Below are 23,297 nucleotides of genomic sequence, written 5' to 3'. Positions count from 1 at the left end.
AACAGTCAGACAATGAAAGATGAAATTATTCTTGTTGAATAAAGATGACAACAAGCCTCTTCTCAGTTAGTGCCACTGCTGCTCTCAGACTGTTCTCTGATGAAGAGTAAAGCAGGAAAGTCCTGATGTCGCCATCAAAAAGCAGCACCAATATTTAGAAACTTTAAAAATACAGAGCCAGATTTTACTGTGTTACACCATAGTAACTCCACTAAAGTCAATGAGTAATTGAGACCAGAATTTAGGTTGCAGTTTCTACTTAAAGTTGGCATATAGCAATAAATTCAGAGATTGATATGTGCTCTCTTAACACTCAGTGGCACCCAGAACTATTTACATTGACATACCGAATATTAGTGAACATAAGGGAGATGTCGAGAAGCAGAAGGGGGAGGGGAATAAAGGGTGATCTATTTTAATTTACAATTGTATACATTCCTCTATGGATACATTTACACTTTTAAAGCCACAACGGCAAGTCTCACCGCCCTGGTCAACTCAGGCCCCCAAGACTTGTGTTATGGGGGTAACAATAGCAATGTAGATGTTACTGCTCAAGTTGGAGCTCGGGCTCTGAGCCCTTTCCCCTCGCTGCATTTCATTTTTAGTCCCATAGTGCCAGCCCTGAGAGCCTGAGTCATGTGACCTGTGCACTGAGATTCACTGCCAAAGGGTTTTTTTTGTTGTTGTTTTGTAGTGTAGATGTACCCTATGTTGTTTTTTTAAAAAACATACCCATATCTTCTGTACCCTCAGCATGAGTTAAATCAAACTTGGTCTCATCTCTGAATTAGGCTTGAAGTTTCTATAGGTAGCTGTTTTCTCTGATGGAAGAGGTAGCACACAAGCCCCATTATACAGTAGAACCAAGGGGAAATTAGGGGACAAACATCTGCTTTTTAGTCTTTAAACACTGGTTAGACAGAAAAGAATCTAACAGCATAGAACGGTATGGGAGAAACAATGATGGTCAGTGAAAGGCTCTCTCTGTACTCTTACTATGGGAGAGATAATGAAGGCCACCACCAAAGTAATCACATTATTTTTGCTACACAATTCAAATAATACATTCTCAAACATATGTTGACTATCTGGATAAATGGAATAATTAACTTTTACTGGTTAGTACTGACCTTAAAGACTTCTTTATTATTATTAGGGTGACCAGACAGCAAATGTGAAAAATTGGGATGGGGGTGGAGGGGTAATAGGAGCCTATATAAGAAAAAGACCCAAAAATCGGGACTGTCCCTATAAAATTGGGACATCTGGTCACCTTAATTATTATGTCAGGCAGTCAAGATTGAAGAAGAAAATACTAGGGGATATATGAGCAATGAAAGGTTGCGTGTGCGTACGTGTGTGTGTTTGTGTCGCTTACTAAACAGTCTGAACTGAAGCACACTAGAAAAAGCTACATATGTGTGAACTGAAGGATATAAAAAAAGCCAGTGACCTATATTTGTCAGTTATCCACATTTACCACCTGAATAGCATAGCTGTAACATTTTCATTAGCTAGATAATGTAATGGTATGTCACTGTACATATGTATATATACACAAGGTAGAAAAGAGGAATACGTTTAGGTTAAAATTGCACAGTTGCATATTCGTTATTCTTGAGATGTAACTTTTTTAAATCCTTGTTGGTTACTCAATATAGCCAAAATTGGTCTAAATGTGTTGATTTGAATCAACTATTAATTATTAAATTATTTATTAGGATAAGATCAAAGTAAGCTGACCATTAAAATTAAATTGTAATGAACAATGGAATCTTTTTCATGCTACTGATAGACAAATACTGCAAAACAGTATTCAAGCCATGTTCTCAAATAAAACCAACCAATACATTTCAGCTATATTTATGATGCTTTTTTATTCATATTCCACATTCACATAGATGATTTTTCATTTGCAAGAATGATTGTGGAATGTAATAATCTTGCTAATAATTGTGTTAATATGTTTGTGCCAAAAATCACACTAGATGTGTTGCATTCAGAAATCTCGGATTTCTCTCCTCCCATTTATAAAAGGTTCAGTCATTCATTCAGGGGCCAGAACCAATATCTTGTGTTTTATGTGATCAGTTATACAGCACAAATTACAAATAGCCAACTTGAATAGATTGTGAACAACCCATTGGCTGATACATGTTCAGATACAGTCTTTGTTGAACAATTTAGACCAGCAAACGTTTTCATAAAAATCAATTTTTCCCTCACAAATTACAGGGCAAAATACATGGAGTAAATTATTTGCTCTGAATATTGCCAGCTGTAATCCATACTATATTCACAAGACCTGTACTGAAGTAGCAATGCTTTTCTTTCAGATTCCTCTTGTATAGTATAGTGCCTTTTCTCCAAGAATTGTGCACTTCATAGATAGAGCAACAAGCCTGGGATGATCATGGAGGGACATCTAGTGGACAAGTTTCAGATATGGAAACACTGCTACTCAAAAAAATTAATTGCAATTAATCACACTGTTAAACAATAGAATACCAATTGAAATTTATTAAATATTTTGGATGTTTTTCTACAATTTCAAATATATCAATATCAGTTACATCACAGAATACAAAGTGCACGGTGATCACTTTACATTATTTTTATTACAAATATTTACTCTGTAAAAATGATAAAAGAAATAGTATTTTTCAATTCACCTCATACAAGTACTGTCGTGAAGTCTCTTTAGCATGAAAGTGCAACTTATAAATGTAGGGGTGTTTTGGTACATAATTGCATTAAAAAACAAAACAATGTAAAACTTTAGAGCCTACAAGTCCACTCAGTCCTACTTTTTGTTCAGCCAATCGCTCAAACAGGTTTGTTTACATTTGCAGAAGATAATGCTGCCTGCTTCTTGTTTACAATGTCACCTGTGACTTCAGCCCACAGTCACTGGGAGCTGCCGGGAGTACTCTTGCTGCCGCCGGTGGTGGAGGGATCCCCCAGCAGCTCCCCAGACACCAGGGCCCCAGAAAGCGGGCGAGGCATCTCCCGGCAGCTCCCCAACTGCCGCAGATGCAGGGAGATCCCCCGCAGCTCCCTAGCCGCTGCAAGTGGGGGTCCCTCCCAGCCACTGGGCAGGGGCTGCAGCTCCCAGCCACAGCAGGGCAGGGCGCTGGACCCTCCTCCCTCCCCATTTTGTCACAGACATTTTTAGCAAAAGTCAGAGACAAATCACAGCTTCTGTGAATTTTTGTTAATTGCCCAGGACCTGTCCATGACTTTTACTAAAAATGTTCATGACAAAATCGTAGCCTTAGCTATTGGCAATCCTTCTTCTCCTATAGGCTACTGGCACTCTACAACTTTGGGTAAAGGATCTCACCTCCTGCACTCTGTTGAACTCCCTAGCACAAAACCCTGAGTCAACAAACATGTTAACATATTCTGTGTCCCTGGATATGCAATAAACTGCCAGATGTTATCAGCTAGTTATCTTCGTAAGCCTGAAACCCACATGTTTAAAATTCTAATTTTCACACTTTCAGTTTTCTTGAATCTCTGATATTGAGGATGATACATAGAGATTATAAAGCATTCTAAATTAATAGTAAACTGCACCAGGATGTAAAGATAAATTGCGATTCAAAATATAACACTGGATTTGTTTAAAGGTTAATCTTCAGGCCCCATGAGAAGTGTAATATAAATACGGGGCTCAAATCTGTGCCTACTCTTCATCCAATGCATTAGCTTCAATGGGACTGCACACAGAATGTAAATTGGTTTCCATGGTAGCCATGTGGGCACCTCAGAGACTAACACATTTATTTGAGCATAAGCTTTCGTGGGCTAAAACCCACTTCATCCGATGCATGCAGTGGAAAATACAGTAGGAACACACACACACACACAACATGAAAAAATGGGTGTTGCCATACTAACTATAATGAGAGTAATCAATTAAGGTGGGCTATTATCATCAGGAGAGAAAAAAAACTTTTGTAGTGATAACCAGGATGGCCCATTTCCAACAGTTGACAAGAAGGTGCAACAGTAGGAGGGAAAATTAGCATGGGGAAATAGTTTTTACTTTGTGTAATGACCCATCCACTCCCAGTCTTTTGTCAAGCCTAATTTAATGGTTTCCAGTTTTCCTCACAAGCTAGGGGAAGGCCCATGCCCAAATCAGTCTTTAAATGGACCCAGAGGGAAACACTATCGTCCAAACAACCAACAAACTCACAAAAAGAAAACAATGCTTCCAGCTAGAGACAAAACTTGAAGGGTTTCCCACCTAGAATCTCCCTTCCTCACAGACTATTGCAGGAGACTATCCTTTCCTGAGCTTCTTTCTGCAGTCCATCACTTTCCTGCAGCTTTTTAAAGGGAACACCTTCCCAGCTGAGTCTAATTATTGACCAGGGCTGGTTTAGCTGCAGGCCCCTGAAGTGAGAGACCACCTTGTTAAGTATTCAAGTAAATCGATTTATTCATGTCTGAATATCGGTGACATCACATCAGAATTTTTGGAAGCCGTCACAATGCAACGCTAACTTTGAGCACTCAGCATCTGTGCTCCAGTGATCTGTCGCAGACCATCCGTCCACCTCCTCACTAGTTGTCCTGTACTACAATAAACCTCAATCTCAAGGTTATTTCCAACTCTACACATAATGAGACCAAAGTACTTTTTTTTCATCTGTTGATTTCTGACGACAGTGCCTGCTACTCTCCAATAATATTTTTAACATAGGCATTTATCTTTTTTTTTCCCCCATCCAGCAGATATGCAAGAGGCTTTGCCAGCACATTTCAAAAGCACCCATTTTCTTTTTGCCAGCAGCATTAGCTTCCCAAGATTTGCATCCATAAAACACTACAGAAAAAAAAATAGACTTTTCACTAGCTGCACCTTCATATATTTTAAGATGCCACAGTTTTTACACATTTTCTTAAGGAAGACCATAGCTGACCAAGTGGTCCTTGTGACAGGAAGCAATTCACTTCAGAATTTAGGCAATAAACTTGTATATCATCCAGTTTGTCTAGGTCTTCTCTCTAATGTGATGTTAAAGTTTTTTGTGCAAAGAAGTTTTTCTGCAGATTTAAAAATATAATCCAAATGTCTGGAGAATATTTTTACTTGCATAAATAAAAATATCTTTCTAGACAGAAACATGTCTTTTTATGTTGACAACAAAATGTGCTTTTTTTTGGTGAAATTTCTGTCAACTATCTTCATGGAACGGTTATAAAAATCACCAAACTACTGCATGAAAGCCCTGAATTGCTTTTGCAATTTGAGTCTGGGAAAAGGAAAGAAGAAAATGATGACAAAGGATCTTATTCCAAAAGCAAGCTCCTTGCAAGTCCTGTGGAAGTCACTGGGAGATGCTGCCATTCAGTCAGGATCTGTCAGGATCAGCCTCAGATGAGCTCATAAAGCACAGTGCCATCATAGAATGCAAGAGGAGCAATCATATAAAATGACATATTTAGTCATAAGCTTTAATTTCTTAAATCCTACTTGTGTTGTACAATGTAATTAAAGGAGATGTGGAAAACTTGGTAAATGAGACTCAGAACTTAGGAAAATAAAAAACAAAGGCATTTTTTCCCTTCTTTCCTGTACCACTTTCTTCTCAATGGAAATCTCTCTGTTGCATCCGTTATCATGCACATTAGTGTCCTCTCCTCTGCAATCTCTCAAGGTAGAAACCCTAATTATAGTCAAAATTAAAATATATAAAAAGGACACACTGAAACTTTATCATTCTGTTTTGTAAAAGTAGGTCACTTATTTGGTTTCCATGGTAACCATAGCTGAACTATTGTATATAGCTGCCCAGAGCCAAAGGCTGTTTTCTTTTATAAGTAATGGAGAGGCTACAAATTATGTGGATTTGTCTGATTTAAAATTACAAAGGATAAAACAAGTGCTTTGTATCACTTTTGGATGCACAGCAAGGTAAATTGCATGGTCAACACTGTGAGACAGACACGTATGGAAAAGTCCTACAGCATTTAAGAAGGATGAAAGCAATAAGGATCTATAGAAATTGAATGAATTTCTACAGAACTCAAAAAAAAACGACAGAATTTAATAGAAAATGAGATTCTTTCTATAGTGTTTTTTTAAGTCATATATAACTCTATAGCAGATTTATAATTCTCTATTAAATTCTATGGGATTTCTATTCAGGTCTATAGAAGATGAGTAAAATAAAGGCATGCATCACATACTTTCATCAGCATATAATATATTCTGTTCTTCAATGTTATAATATAATAAATCTTTAAGTACCTACTCCCACTCACCCCCACAAGCAACTTTCTAGGAGAGCAAGGGGTTTCTCAGGGCTCTGTCCTCAGTCCCCTCCCTCTGTACCCCATCTCTGGGTAATCTAATCCATTAACTCAAATTTGACTACCATCTCTATACAAATGACTCACAGATCCATCTCTTTACTCCAGACTGTATCCTATCCAAACTAAAATTTTAGTCTGTCTCTCAGATCTCTCTTTGTGGGTATCTAGCCACAACAGTTCAAGCACAACACAGCTCTTAAGCTTCTCTCAACCACTGTGGATAACATCATGCTGACTGTCACTCATGCCAGTAACCTGGATGTCAACTTCCACCTGCACCTCTCTCTGGATCCTCACACCTATGCTATATATTTAAATCTTGCTGATTCTCTCCATATAATATCTGTAATATATAGCCTTATCCATCCACACAGATGAAACTCTAGTCCAGTGCTTCTCAAGCTATCTGACGTGAGGGACTAGCAATTTTTTTTCCAATGTGCCAGGGATGGTGCCATATTATTATCCTATTTGATGCTCTTATGAGGGCTGGTCCACGGACCACCACTTTGAGAAGCACTGCTCTAGTCCATGCTCTCATTACCTCATGTAATGTCTCAATTACTACAACATACCTTTCCCTGGCTTGGCAAATCCAATCTTGCCCTGTCCTTACCCATTCAGAATGCTGCTGCAACGATCATTGTCCTAGCCTGTCACTTTGACCACAGTGCCCCCTTTGCTTCCCTCTCTCTTCTATATTGCATCAAACATAAGCTACTTGTCTTCACTGTAAGCCCTTTCCGACCGATCCCCACTCTACCTATCATCTCTCATTCACTATTAAGAGATTGGCTCAGGCCTAAGATCGGCCCACATTGCCTGCCTCCATCACCCACCTGTTACACTTTCACACAAAAGTATCTTCATGCTTTCACGCTCCCCCACATGCTTGAGAGGTTCTCCACATAAAAATCTGCAAAGCTACCTCACTATCCTCCTTCAAATTCATCCTTAAAACTCCCCTTGGTTAGGCCAATGGTATATGGGGGTCACTGCCTATCCGGCACACCAATATTGTCTCATTGTTTCTTGTACTCCCCCAAAAGGTCTGTCCGTATCCATCTCTTGTATCTTGTCTTATATTTAGACAGTACGCTCTTTGGGGCAAGGACCATTTTCTTGGTCTGTGTTTGTACAGCATCTAGTAAAAACTCTCCGAAGACTAGGGTTTCTAGATGCTAGAGTAAATCAAATAAATAATAATAATAGTTATGTCCTTAAAAGCCTGCTCACACTCCCACAGAGTAACAACAGAACCTCAGTGACTCTTTATGGAAACCTCCTACAAAATTTAAAAGAAAATACTGTTGAATTATCTGCAGAATTGTAGAGGGTGGTTGAAAAATCATTTAGAACTGATCTTAGTCTCCATTAAATTCTATAGATTTTTAGAATATTTTGTACAGAACCCTGTTGTTTCATCTCTAATAAATACAATACGACTTTCTCATAAGAGATTTCAGAGGAAGAATGATCAGGCCACAATATTGTAAGACTGAACTTTCAGAGAGCAGGCAAAGCAAGCATCTGATTATATTTTTGGATTACAGCAATGGAATCAATGTACTTAGAAGTGGGGCTGAAAACATTTAAAATTGAATTTTCAAACAATTTTATTCAAGTGTTTTTATTTTAATAATTAGGTCTTACTAAATACCTGGTTAAGAATCACAGACAACTAATTCAGAAAATATCACTGAAAGGAATGAGGAGACTATAAAAACAGCCAGTGAAGTGCCAAGGCAACTCTGTGTGAACCAGTTTTTATCTGCCATATATAAATGCCTATTTAATCCTAATATTCAAGGACACACATACTGGTGCCAAGAGAGCGCTATCAAAAGGGGGTACCAGGTTAGTCCTACTGTACTAGGACTTTTTATTTAATTAAAATTAACAATAGCCCTGTGAGAGATATAATCACCTATTATTATATGTATTTTTCAGAAGGATAAACTGAGCGGTTAAGAGATTTGCTCAATGTAGATTACAAAGTAAGTCAGTGAGTAAAGCCAGGAATACAGCCCAGGCTTATCAACTCCCAGTCTCATGGTTTGAGGTATTATACTTTTAAATTTATTGCATTAGCAATACTGCAAATAATGTGGTCAACTGGAAACCACCAGAAAATATACTAGTGAAAGCACTGCAGTACCTGAGGATCCCTGAGGAAAACTGCAGACATGCTGGCACAAATCAGATTCTCCTATGCATTTTATTTTACAAAATGTTTGTTCCTTTTTTATATCACTCATTTCTGAAAGCAAGATTTCTGTGGTCCTAATATGAAAATTCTTACTAGTTATTACTCATGCAGACAGTCCTGTTGATTGTAATAGCACTATATGCACAAGCAGAGGTTGCAGAGTTAGCTCTTGTGTTTAATTACCAGATTTTCTGGTCCACTAACACCCCTCTCTGAGTAAAGGTGTGACAGGGGTGTGACTCCCCACTGTGGCGCCTCCTACTGGCTCTTTTGGGAATTAGCTCTTCAACCTCTTCTGGTGCTGTCTTGCCCACCGTCACCTCTGCTCCCGGATGCATGTCGCTCCAAGGACCACGGCGTCCTGTTCAGGACACAGCCCTCTGGCTGTGTCATGGTCTGTTTTCTCCCCTTCCGGGGAAACTAAAGTCTGCGGTCCAGCCACTTCCTTCAGTAGCAACCAAAACTAATTATTTGGCCACTTCCTCAGTGGCGAGGGGGAAGGGGGAACCTAGGCCCACCCACTACTCCAGGTCCTGGCCCACGGACCCTGTAGATGGTCACCACTTGCTGCATCCCCTCTGACTCCTCAGTTCATTTCCCTGGCCCACCTCCCCGCGCTCCCCCAGCACCTTCTTTGCCCTTAACTCACGGCTTCAGACGGCCAATATTAGCAGCTAGCCAGGAGCTCTCTCTGGCTTCCCCGGACCCTGCTGGCAGCACTGCTTTGTCCAGGACGCTGGTTCTCCTTCCTCTTGCTAGGAGCCTGATCTTCCCTCCTCAAGCTCCAGGCAGCTACTGAAGCTGCTCTGCCCTGCAGCTCTTCTTATATGGGCCAGCCCATCCCTGATTGGCTGCTCCTTGCAGCTGCTCTCTAATTGGCTGCCTCCTGCACAGCCTTCCTAAGGCTCTGTTACCTCCTATGGGCCAGTGTGGGGCAGACGCCCCATCGCACACCCTCCCACTTAAGACTGCAACTCTCAGGGATAGGGATGTCTCCTGCCCTGCACATGCCTAGGCTGCGCCTGTAGGTTATCCCTCTCTTGTTGCACACCTTCCATCAGGAAACACGCATTTTCCTTCTCCTCAATAGCATACCGGGCCTGGTTCCTCGCTCTGGAACTCTCTAAGTTTCACTTGGGTACATGCAGGGCCTCCTCAGCAGTTGCCAACTTCTCCTGCAGCTCTTTTACCTGGTCCACTGGATCCCCCAGCATCTCTCCTCCAGGGTCTGAGTCCCTACTACAGCCTGTTCTGCATCAGTGTGGATTCCCTTGTCTGTCTGGGTCCTCTCCATCCCTTTCATCTTATCTACCACCTCCTCCCCTGCTGAACATATAAGATGACTTTCTGCCCAGTCCCCGGTCATCAGTGCCATGTCTACCTTGACAGTATCTGACCTAACCTGTCCTCGCTCCTCCCGCCTCCCTCCTGCCCAGGGCAATCAGCTGGCTTGCGGCGTTTTGGAAACAGGAGGGGGGGAAAGGAGCGAGGACTCGGCACGCAGGCTTCCTCTTCCTCCCAAATGCGCCAAGCCAGCTGATTGCCCCGGGCAGGAGGAAGGGGGGAGGACTCGGCGCACCTCTCCCCTGCCTCCTGCCTCCCCTGCCTCCTGCCGGGGACCAACAGCTGGCTTGCAGCATTTTGGAGGCAGGAGGGAGGGGGGAGGAGCGAGGACTCGGCGCACAGGCTCCCCCTCCCTCCCTTCTGCCTCCAAAACGCCGCAAGGCAGCTGATTGCACTGGGCCGGAGGCAGGAGGAGGAGAGGGAAAGCGCTGATCTGCAGAGTCTGTTGGCGGGCAGGAGGCGCTGGGGGGAGGGGGCCGTAGGGAGGCTGTCAGCTGTGGAGAAAGCAGGCAGCCAAACAAAGTAAGAGTGGAGCATTGCACAACTTTAAATGAGTATGCTCCCTAACTGATCTGCAATGTAACAACAAAACAACATTAAGCGGGACGACTTTTAGTGAGGAGTTACTGTATGTAAATATGCAATGATCTCAAAGCATAAAAAGGCACTATAAAATGTTAAATAAAATTAATAAATGCATTTTAAAAATTCAAACAAATGTATTCATATGGGCCTTCTACTAAGGGTCCTATACCACAGTTTATGCTGGTAGGCATCAGCATAAATCCTGGGTGAATTTAACTCACACAATTTTCTATTATATATATCACCGCATATTTACATGTGGCCATGTATTTTCCAAGTCTGTACTTTACTAGAAAGCTAACAGTAATAACATATTTCCAGTGCTACAACTGCAATAAGCCTTCACATATTTTCCATTATCCTTTTGTATTGTCTGCAGAATTAGAAGAGGTAGCCGGCTTTCTATCATAAACAGAAATTCATATTTACACAGTGATCTTACAATCAGAACACTGATTATTAATTAAAAACACACGGAAGTGCCTGATCAGTTCCTTTCATGGTTCAACGTTTTCCTGTTACAAAGAAAATTTGTAAGCCTTATGCAATATTATTCTTTGTGGATCAAAAATCCTGGTTGCCAGGGAAACTGTAAAAAAGAAAATCAGTCATGACAAAGCAATAGAATAATGGAAAACATCTGCTGGAAAATCACTCACTGGCTCAGGTTTGCTTATCAGTAATGCTTGGGTGACTTCAACTTGAAAGTAAAGCATTTCCTCAAATCTAAGTCCCAAACTACAAATGTTTAGTGAGTTTAAGGCATTCAGACATGTACTGTCTCTATAGATTGGAAGGCGGTAACAATTTGTGTGTATATAATATATAAAAACAGAATTGTGCATATAAAATATATTGTTTTTCTTTGCTAGACCTTTTATTAACGCTGTTTTGTGGATGCAGATGCATCTGGCACAGAATGTTTACTGTGCTAATGATCCATCTTGCTCAATGCCTCTATACACAGGACAATGAAATAAACTACTAAAAAAAAAAAAAAACCAGTTTAAAACAGTACATCAAGAGTCATAGATCAGTCATCTCTCCTTTGTGCTACTCTACTAACATTTCTCATTCAGAAAAAAATACCCTAAAATTAATATCAAACTGTATCTGAAAAATCATTTGCCATGTAAAAATAGAATGAAAAATAAGAGTTGGGGACCCCTGCATTATAGGGCTGTATAGTGAGAAGTGCTTGATTTATCCTCTTCTCAAATGTGTATAATAATGTAAAATGTCTTGAGATTGCTGCATGAAAGGCACTACATAGAAATGCAGTTGAGAATATTAGACCTAAGGGCCCTAATCCTACATTTGAAATGCCAGGGCCCAATCCTGAAGTGCCTTCCACAGGGTGCAGGTCATAAACACAGCAGAATAGGATGGATTTAAAATATATATATTTTTATTTAAATCAGACTTTCACTAAATACTCTAATTTTTAATATTAAATCTATTTAAAAACTAAGGTTGTCATCATTTCAAATATCTATTAAAATAACTTAAATGAAAACAATCAAGTAGTATATAGTTGCGGTCAAATTTTTAAAGAAAGCCAAACCACTTAAGCCAAGGGTGGGCAAACTACGGCCCGCGGGCCGGATCTGGCCCCTCAGGGCTTTGGATACGGCCCGCGGGATTGCCCCCTGTGATGCCACGGGCCCCATGCCAGTCTCAAAAGCAGATGGCACCACGTCCCTGTGGCCCCCGGGCGGGGGGGCAGAGGGCTCTGTGCACTGCCCTTGCCTCCAGGCACCACCCCCCGCAGCTCCCATTGGCTGGGAACGGGGAACTGCAGCCAATGGGAGCTTCGGGGGAGGTACCTGGAGGCACGGCAAGGACAGCGCATGCGGAGCCCTCCGCCTCCCTCAGTGGCCGCAGCAATTCCTGTAGCGGCGCAGGCCCGGGAACAGGGCAAGCATGCAGGGAGTCTGCCCTGGCCCCTGGCCCCGGTGTGCGCCGCTGCCACCCTGGAGCCGCTTTAGGTAAGCGGCGCCGGGCCAGAGCCTGAACCCCTTCTGCACCCCACCCCAACTCCCTGCCCTAAGCCCCCTGCCTGCACCTCACACCCCTCCTGCACCCCAACCCCCTGCCCTGAGCTCATTGCTGCTCCCTGCACCCCTGTGCACCCCAACCCCCTGCCCTGAGTCCCCTTATACTCCCCGCACCCCTCCTCTGCCCCAATCCCTTGCCCTGAGCCCCTTCCTGCACACCGCATCCCCCCCACACACACCCTCCCACACCCCAACTCCCTGCCCCAGCCCTGCATATAATTTCCCTTGGCCCAAAAAGTTTGTCCACCTCTGACTTAACCCATCACTACTTCTGGGTGGAGACCTGCATCTCTCTCCTTTGAGATTGACATTTTAAGGCTTCTCAGTGCCCTGATTATCAGACATGCCCATTCTCCTCCATATTTGACCTAGACCACACTCTTTACCAGAGTTGTGCATCAATCATGTAAATCCTCTGCACACCTTATAACCAATTAACTGTGCTGTTGTGAATCAGGGGTAGTTTCCAGAAGAATTTTTAACCATGTAAGCACTGTAATGAGAATTTAATTTCTCAAAGCCAGAAGGGAATAGGATTATAGTGCTTAGAGATGACATTCGGCACCTTTTCCCTGTTTTGCAAAGACTGCAAATGTAAGGACAACTTGCCCCAAAGAGTCAAGAAATATTTATTTACAACAAGAGACTATAACAGCTGGGTGGGCAACACTTGAGTCGGTGACTTTTCACGGTGTACCTTTATCGTTTTACTTGTGTGGTGTTGTCACTCTGACACTCATGGGAAGCAGTGGGAACACTTATGAGTGCCTTTTTTTAGGGCAAGCTAGAAGGCAGCAGAATAACTTAAAAAATGATATAAATAAATAAAAGTTTATACAGATAAGAAAAAGGCCAGATAATTATTTGAGTTGCTCTCTCAGCAACTAGTGTAACATCTACTGGAATAATCATTTCATCAAGAAAGAAATCTTTTTCTTAGCTCTATAAATACTAAGCAGACTTTATCACCACAGCCAAACAGATGCATTTTTTTTCTCCTTTAACTGTTCTCCCAAATCAGCAACTAACCAACTATCTTTAAATCATTTCCCAGCCCTGTTTATATTTAGCTGTTTAAAAAAGAAGAAAACAAAAACACAACCCAGTTCAACTCAGGCCACCAATCACTGTGGAAACAGAACAATCCAACAGCTTTATAACAATTCTCTGGTTACTACGTAACCTATATTGGTATTTAAAGAACAGAGCTATTTCTCAAAAAGAACAGGAGTACTTGTGGCACCTTAGAGACTAGCACATTTATTTGAGCATAAGCTTTCGTGGGCTACAGCCCACTTCATCGGATGCATGCAGTGGAAAATACAGTAGGAAGATATACATATACACAGAGAACATGAAACAATGGGTGTTACCATACACACTCTAAGGAGAGTGATCAGTTAAGGTGAACTATTACCAGCAGGAGAGAAAAAACTTTTTGTAGTGGTAATCAAATCATTGGTCAAACCGGACAGTCTCTACGTAAAAGAATAAACGGACACAAATCAGACATCAAGAATAACAACATTAAAAAACCAGTCGGAGAACACTTCAATCTCCCTGGTAACTTGATTACAGACCTAAAAGTCACAATATTACAACAAAAAAACTTTAAAAACAGACTCCGAGAGACTGCTGAATTGGAATTAATTTGCAAAATGGACACCATTAAATTAGGCTTGAATAAAGACTGGGAGTGGATGGGTCATTACACAAAACTATTTCCCCATGTTTATTCCCCCCACCCCAACCCCACTGTTCCTCACAACTGCTTGTCAACTGCTGCAAATGGACCGTTTTCATTACCACTACAAAAAATTTCTCCTTCTCCTGCTGGTAATAGCTCATCTTAACTGATCACTCTCGTTAGAGTGTGTATGGTAACACCCATTGTTTCATGTTCTCTGTGTATATGCATATATCTTCCTACTGTATTTTCCACTGCATGCATCCGATGAAGTGGGCAGTAGCCCACGAAAGTTTATGCTCAAATAAATGTGTTAGTCTCTAAGGTGCCACAAGTACTCCTGTTCTTTTTGCAGATACAGACTAACACGGCTGCTACTCTGAAACCAGAGCTATTTCTATTTCATGTCAACGAATGTCAAAGTGCTAAATTAGGCTATATTCTATTCTGTATTTTTTAAAAGAGTTTTAGTTTTGAAATTACTGAAATTCACAGTAACAGCATTCTGTACCATATAACTAAATACAATATAGTGGTTTGCTTTTTCCATACTGCCAGTGTCTGAACACAAAATAGGGAAAGTAAATAGTAAACAAAAATCTGTCATTAACAAGACTTGATATTGCTCAACACAAAACAAATAATGATTAGCTCATGATACCATAGCTGCATGTAAAAAAACATTGTTTTGAAGTATGATTAGGATCCCATAGCAAGGGAAGAAGTCAGACTGTGTTAAAGTTCTGGGATCAAATTTAGGAAGTTTGAAATTTCCCAGACTATCTGAATGCATCTAATGCAAATCGGAATTTAGATTTCTCTCATTTCAACTAACATTCCACAAAAATGTGTTTAAAGCAATATTGTTGGATATTCCAATCATTTCATAATATGGAGTAAATAAACATTTTAAACTCAACTGTTCAAGTGTAACAGCCACAGACATATTTAAATAATTCATGTTCAAACAGTCATATGCTGGAAATAGAAAAAATCTGTGCAAGTGCTTTAATTTTTCATACTCTATTCTTTATCTTGCTCCCTACCTGGAATAACAGACAGCTGAAATCTAACACACATGAAGGAGTGGGTATGCTCCTCAAGTAGTCAGAGGTTTCAAACACAAACCATGAGGCAGAATGTGTTATAGCAGAGTTCGTAGTTCAGAATCTGTATACAGAATGGTCAGTCCCAAATGTAAAATTACCTATTTTACAGTCAGTTTAATAATGCTGCTTATTTTAATGACCACGATTACTCTAGTCTTTTTTGTTGTTATTGTTGTCGCTTTGACAATACCATTTAAATAGAACATAAAGTAATCTGGGAGTCAGATATTGCAGTGATCTGCTGCTGAACCAACTTGTTCCTTCCTGCTCCCACTTTACCGCTGACACACTCCTGGGCTGAAACGGCTGCAGAGGAGTTATTAAAATCACATCAATAAAGTTCCTTAAACATTACATTATTTAGCACTGGCTATACAACACTGCCATTCTCAGAATGCCAGATTTGCTACAAACGTGAATGTTTGAAGTGTTCTTGATGTCATTACTCCACTGGTCACCTAGGGAAACACCTCTTCCCACCGGAGGACATGGAGCATGATAATCCTGTTTCAAAAACTAGGTGGAGCAATTCCTTTTATGTCACTTAGGGAAGCAAAGACTCAGGTGTACACAGATGGAAAACTGGATGCCCTCCTCATCCTAATGAACACACTGTTTGTAGCCCTGGCACTGTACGCTCTACTTGTATGTACCATCTCTTTCCCCTACTCTCTGCCAGTCTTGCCTATTTAGACTGTAAGCTTTTGGGGGTAGAGACTGACTCTTATTCTATAACAACAAAAATGGGGTCCCGTTCTTGACTGACTGCTAGCCACTACCCTGATAAATATGATTAATAATCCAGCAAGATGGTGAAGTCCATCTGAGGCAGAGTGAGGGGAGTTTTTGATTATCTTTACATTAAGTTTCTTAGGTGTAATTATTGCAGTTTTCATTTTAAGCCCTTCCTATATTAAGGACTACTAGATTTACATTGTGCTGCAGGGGTTACCCTGCTAAACATTAATTTAATAGGAGGCTAAACAAGGCCTGTAAAACCTCTTCAAATTGCTGGTGTGCAAGTGACTGGTGTGCAAGGGTTTAAAGTGCTGGGAAGTGGCAGGCTCCTCTGCTAAAAGCAGAAGAGTGTTCCTACTCCTTTCCCTGGCTGAAGTAAGCAGTGCTCCCTCACAGCTCCCCCTCCTCCTTTGTTGGTGCAATGAGAGCTCTCCCTCCTGTTTCAGTCTGCTCTAACTACTGGTTACTGATACTTTTTTACTTTCTTGATTATGCAGTACTTTCATTAGAGCTAGGAGTGACGTCTTTCAGTTCACAATCCTTTTACTATTCCTCAACTTTTTAAAAAACCCTTATGACTGCGTCTATGCTGAGGTTTTTCTTAAAAACCTTAAAGCAAAGTTACACAATACTGTAGTGCAGAAACTGGTGCCTCTAAGTTAGTGGTCCCACCATTCTTATCACTGATGGAGCTGTGCTGATCATAGTGCAATGATGGAATTTTTAAGAAAAATCTTAGTGTGGATAAGGTTATGTGCAAGGGAAAGAAAGCCGATTAACAGAAAATAATTCTTAATGATAAGAAATATCTTTTTTCAGCATAAACTGCATAGCCATTTCACTAAAATGTTCTTAACACTAACCTTGATTTGAACATTTTCCTCACTTATAAAGGTACAAAGGGCAGTTGGCCACCCAACTCTCATTGAAAGTCAATAGTAGTTGGGCACCTAACTTCTCTTTGTGCTTTGAAAATACCCACCAGAGGCTATAATCTGACTGCTTTTTTGTTTTAAATCCTGTGCAGTATGGCTTTGCCAATTATGTAGAAATTCAGCCATTGTGTCAGATTTTTAAAAGACATCAGTTGCACTAGAAAATACAGAGTGTATTTAGCAACAATCACCAGAGTGCCAGTCTGCAACCTCTTGTCTCTTGAGGAAGAAAATGTACCTCAGTTTACTTTTCTTGACTTACTGCACACCATAAACTTTGAGTGTTATAGTTTAAAATCCTAGCCCAATTTCATCCCTGCATAATTGCACTGATTTCAGGTAAGTTATTCCGAATTTGATTTGTGTTCAAGTAGTCTGTCAAATTACTTCCTCAGATTCACTGCTTGAAAAAATCTGAATTGTTTAAAGGACATAAAATCTTTTCCCTATCACTTTGTCTCAGTCTCACCTGAAATACATCATAGGTAAAGATTCTATGGAACGGTGACTAGAGTAAGAAGTGATACTTAGATTTAATTATCAGAACATAATGAATTTTTAATTATAACAGCTGATCTGTCCTTGTAAATCTGTGAATAATATGTATTTGAGGTTGTATTTTCCCTACAACCATTCCACTAATATGATCAATCGACTTTTAGTGTAATACTGTAATCAGATTAACAGCACTTTACTCCATCTTTATTATTTTAGCTCAATACAAAGTTTCATAACTCATTTACCTGAAATCTGCATGGGAAATTAATATTGTACCTTGTCATGTGATCAGCTATTAGTTAACCCATCATACATTAAGTTGTGTAATAAAATCCTGTTTTGTCCATTTACTTTCTTGCCTGTTTTTTTCCCTGGCCTTAAACCTTGTAAAAGAAATTTAGCATGGTCTAAAACTGGGTAGCAGTTTTCATTACCACAATGCCATTGTGATACTGTCTTTCCCAGTAAGGCAAAAAATTCAGGGGAGACGGACAAAAAAAAATCCAACCACATTCTGATCCTACATCCTTCAGCACTGTACAAAGAACCATGTCAGCTGCCCTAGTGTTGCTTGGGAAGGGAAGTGTAGAGGCACTGATTTAGTGCTTGTCTACACTACAGACACTACTGTAGCACCATAGCATAGACACTTTCTATAGATACAGAAGAAGCAGTAGCTAGTGCTGCTCATACTGAAGTTATGAATTTTTCACTCCCCTGAGTGACACTGCTAGGTTGACCTACGTTTTAGGGAGAGACCGGGCCTCACCCTCTCATATCCAAACAGTATCTCCAATTATTGATCAAGTATGTTACTACATGTTTCTTTTTCCATTAATGTTGGCAGGCCTAGAGGATTCAATATGCACTTCCACTCTGATGGAAAAGCTGTAATTTTGTAGGTTGCACCCTATTTGAAAATTAGTTCAGATCCCTGGGGCCTTTGTAAATGGCAAGTCTAATGCAGTTGCCTAGGGCCATAGGAGATATATGCCAGGGAAATTCTACACTACATGGAATTAGCTGCTCCATGGCTTTGGGTGTTTACAATGTTTCCTGAAAAATTAAAGCTTTCATTAAGAGAGAGAAAGTGGGTGTGTCTGTAAACATCCAGCCCTCTTCGCAGCTAGAGGAGATCAAATGCCCATGTGCCCACGTTGCTGGGACTCCCTGGACAACTCACATCCTACCACGTTTGGCCACTGCTGCCACTCAGGCCTGGGCTCCCTTTAGTTTCTCTTACCCCGGCCTCTCTGTGGCTAAGGCTCCTCCCGCAGGGGCCACAGCCAGGGTCCGTTTGCTCCCCGCCCATCTGAGGCTGCCCCTCGTGCTTGGGCCAGGCTTCCTCCGTTGGTTCAGCCGCTCCTCCACGCCAACCGCCAGAGGGGCCTGCGCTCCCCTCAGCGGGGCTCCGGCTCCCTCCTGCGGGGCCTCACCGCACTGCTGCTCCCGCCCGGGTTCTCCCTCTCCGGGCTTTACCTCGCCGCCCATTACCGTAGCATCCGGCGCCCTCCACTCACAACCAACAGCACCGTCCGCAGTGCGCTTGTCTCCCATGCCTGGGCCCCCACCAGCCCCTGCGGCTCCCTGGCTGCGTCGGGGCCCAGTGGAAAGCCGGCTGAGGAAGGCGAACAGCTCCCCCCATTTCGCCTGGCCTGTGCTGCCGCCTCAGATCGGCCCCCAACTTCCCTTACCTGGCTGGGGCCGCGGGGGCTGCCCACGGGGTAGCTCATTGCTCGCTCGCCACGGGCTCAGCCCTGCCCGCCGCTGAGCCGAAGGGGGGCTGGTGACCGGTCGGCCTCTCCCCCCACTGCCCGCTCCGCTTTACGGGGCGGCACCTGAACCTCTCGTGGGCGCGGGGACAGGCGAGTCGGCTCTAATGTGGCCGGCGGCCCGCTGCACTGGGCAGCATTAGCCCCGAGGTGGTGCTGTTGTACAGCCGCGTTCTCTGTCTAGTCCGGCCGCTGAGCTGGGCTGGGCGCGCCGCAGCTCTCCCGCCAGCCGCAGAGCCCTGGAGCGGGAGCGGCTCTCTGCTTTTAACAGCGATGGACCCTGCTTTTAACAGCCATCGTCCCAAGTGTGAACTAGGGCAGCGGTGGCTCCTCTACTCTGGAGACACAGTGGGACATTAACTATAACAGAGGTCTGAATTACTCAATTCATCTCAGTAGAGAGCTGGTGGTAAAGTTTAACAATAACAAGCGAAAAAGTGCTATTTAAATGCTGATCGTTCAGTAGAAGTATCCAACATGTCTGGATTCATTTGGAATTGTATTCTACAAGAAGTAGGTTGCAAGATTTAAAGATATAAAAACTGAATGGCCAATCATGTGTTTTAGCTTCTCCGCTAGGATTCTGGAGAGAAGGAAAAGAGTGAAATAAAATCATATTTTTATATATAATAGATATTACAGAAGTTAGACATTAGAAGTGACCTATTAAATCAGTCAGCCTTTCCTTCTTCCCTAGTTAAAATGTCCTCTACAAAACCCTCAAAATCAAGAGATTGTAAACTCTGTGTGTTCCATTCTATGCATCCGAAGAAGTGAGCTTTAGCTCACGAAAGCTCATGCTACAATAAATTTGTTAGTCTTTAAGGTGCCACAAGTACTCTTGTGTTTTTTTTTTGCGGATACAGACTAACACGGCTGCTACTCTGTAAACTCAGAGGGAAGATATCACCAGGGAGACTGGAAGATGTCAGTAAGGTATTTTTTCCTTAAAAATAAAATGTCAAGATTGGGTGAAGTCAGTTGTATTTTAAACTAATGAATAAAGATGCCAATAATTTAGTAAATGGCGTATTAATGTTTTCATTTTTGTGAATAAATACAAAATCCTGAAGTTCTTAAAAAACACATCAAACAGGTTTCCAATGGCCCTTGTCTTCAGTTTTTAAGCCATTCATAAGTTTTTCTTTTGTAACATCCAATTTTTTCATTTCATATGAGTCAAGTCAGTAAAGCTTTGCTCTAGACTCACAAACACATGGATCTTTTTCTGAATAGTCTAGTTCAGCTAGGGTTACCACCTGGCCGGTATTTGACCAGCCTGGCCATTTTTTTATGGATTTGCCAGTTGCCAGAAAAAGAATTTAATCTGCTGGGATTTTTTTAATATGGATCTAAAGATTTGCATCATCATCACAATATACTGGGATATCTAATGTTAAAAGTTTCTGTGTCTAGCTAAAGATGCTGCAGTGTTCCCACTTCCATGGTTTAAGGAATAACAGATCAAAACTGTTGAAAATACAGCAGCTGTCTGCACACCAACTCACAAGCACACCACGCATGTGTGAGAGAGGGTTTGAGTTTATGCGAGAGTGAGGAGGCTGCAATGTTATCATGTATCATGTAATGTTACCACTGTATGTGGAATCGCTCTAGACACTATAAGTGGCTGTTGAAGGGGAGGGTTTATGGAGTTGCCTTGTGGTTGGGGTTGCCGTGGGCTTGCCTGGGGAAGGGTGGGGTTTTTGCATTTCAAACAGGGGCGGCTCTAGGTATTTTGCCGCCCCAAGCACAGCAGGCAGGCTGCCTGCGGCGGCTTGCCTGCGGAAGGTCCCCAGTCCCACGAATTAGGCGGCACGCCTACGGGAGGTCTGCCGAAGCCGCGGGATCAGCGGACCCTCCGCAGGCATGCCACCAAAGGCAACCTGCCTGCTACCCTCGCAGCGACCGGCAGAGCGCCCCCTGTGGCTTGCCGCCCCAGGCACGCGCTTGGCGTGCTGGTGCCTGGAGCCACCCCTGATTTCAAAGTCTAAATTCAGTTCATATACAAATATCTCACAACACAGAATAGCTGTCTTTTGCTTCTTAAAAAACTTAGTACTTAAATTATTGTGGTTCAGCGTTCTCCATTCTCTTCCTTTCTTAGGCCCTGATCTGGCAACTCTTTCTGTAGGGGTGGGAGCAGGTCTACTGACATGTATCTAGTTGCAGGAAAGCGCTTGCACCATGCAGCTCCATCATAGTAGTGTTACTGGTACAGAAAAATCCCATACAAACAATGTAAACAAGCCCTTAATTTTGGACCCTTTAAAAAAAGAAAATATAAAAGAACAAATTCTGCAGTCCTTATTCAGGCAAAACTTTCACAGACCATTGGGAGTTTTGTCCAAGGACCAGAGTTGATTCAGAAGACAAATATGATTGTGCATATTTGGTTATCTTGAAATTCTGCAGCTGCATATGTCTAAATAAACATAGTTGCAGGACTTTTAAGATATGTGGTGCTGCTCATCATGTACATGAGATTTAGAATAAAGAATCTGAAGTGATATTTCAGGGCTCTTCTTTTTTTGTCAGCATCTGACTTTTTAAGCATTACACTCTTAAGGAAGCATTTGAGACATACTGCTGAGAATTTGTCCCTTTAAAGAAATTACATCAATTTGATTGCCAATTTTGAGTTTCACTCCAGCTTTGCTCCCAGAGCCAGCTTCATCACTTTTTGGGAGATTCACAGAATACTCTGTATTAATGCGAATGAGCAAACTTAGTTGTATTAGCAAATAAACAAGATATCATGTGTCCCTTAAATATTGCGGTTTCTCTGTTTTCAGATCATATCCCTCTCAGTTTTATAGAAATCCTATTTTGTCATGGAGTTTGTAAGCCCCAGCTTGGGAGGGAAGAGGAAGTAGGGAGATGTACTTTGACATAAGATATTATTCCAAAATAACTGTCCCAACCCCTAAAAATGGGTGCTGTAGTTTGGAAATAAAATTAGATACCATATGATAAGTATGACACACACAAATATAAAATTGTCTTTCCCCCGAGACATTTCCCTTGAATGAAGCTACTGAATGTGTGAATAACAAGGGCTATCCAAGATGATGGAGAAAACATAAATGAAGATAAATGTACCCATTTATAATCTGAGGACCTGTCTGTTATGCTGGTATGTTAAAGATCTCACAGTGCTTTTAGTAAGAATAGGGATTTGCCTTTGTGTCCTTGGCCGAAATTCCCCCTATTTACCAATTCTTATGAAGCCTGTTTTTCGCCTAGCTTCTGCCTCCACTGCAGAGATGGCTACATTTCCATGGTGCTATGTACATACAGCATGTTAAACACTTGGGATCCTGCAAGGTGAAAAAGCACTACAGTGTTTAAATGATATACCGGTACATATACAATCTTCATATTTTAATAATGTGCAATACCTTAAATTATAGCTATATAATATGGACCCAATGTTTTATTTAATCTAAGAGCGAAGCTCCTATAGACTTTGGTCTTCCCTATGCCTTAATGTACTATAATGAATGAATCATCTAATGTACAAAATTCCTCTACAGCAACAAAAGTGATACTTGGACTTTGGGTCCAAAATATCACTGGAAATATAAATTTAATTTTGGTTTGTAGCTTTGATATCTAGTACTAACACCTTAACATCACTTTTCTAGTAGTTTAAAATGCCTGAAATGTAAATGCATTTTAAGCACTCTACACATGAATATTATCTTATGGTACAGTAATTTTAAATAGTGTTAATCAGCCTGAAAAATCCACCTTGAAATGGAAGTGCAAATCAAGTTCAGGAAACACTGAATTTTAAAACAACATCATCTACTGCAAAAGATATAAAATGTATTTGGGAATATATAAGTATACAGTACTTTATTTCATTCCATGCACTTTTTTAAATCAAAAAGACTTTAAATTCTTATTCCTGTTTGCAAATATTTTATCTGTGTAGCCTTTTGACAACACATTACTTGTTAGTGATAAAAACAAAGACAACAATTAAATACAATAAAAAAAGAAATCTTTATTCTTTTGGCTCAAC

At 41.4% G+C, this 23,297-nt stretch overlaps 1 protein-coding gene across 2 annotated transcripts in view; it reads right to left on the bottom strand.

Moving 5' to 3' along the window:
- CSRNP3 (cysteine and serine rich nuclear protein 3) overlaps positions 1–19,487 on the bottom strand; it is a 146,983-nt gene extending 127,496 nt beyond the window's left edge. The window contains exon 1 of one of the 2 annotated variants that reach the window (XM_045031873.1): positions 19,190–19,487. The gene's annotated coding sequence lies outside the window, so the exon portion shown is untranslated. Of the gene's footprint in view, positions 1–9,191; positions 9,317–19,189 lie in introns of those variants that run through there. The other variant, XM_045031874.1, reaches the window with a different exon arrangement.
- Positions 19,488–23,297: the final 3,810 nt, after the last annotated feature.

This window comes from Mauremys mutica, chromosome 10 (assembly GCF_020497125.1).
Source record: "Mauremys mutica isolate MM-2020 ecotype Southern chromosome 10, ASM2049712v1, whole genome shotgun sequence".
Taxonomy (NCBI): domain Eukaryota; kingdom Metazoa; phylum Chordata; order Testudines; family Geoemydidae; genus Mauremys; species Mauremys mutica.
This window is presented reverse-complemented; position numbering and strand designations above follow the sequence as displayed.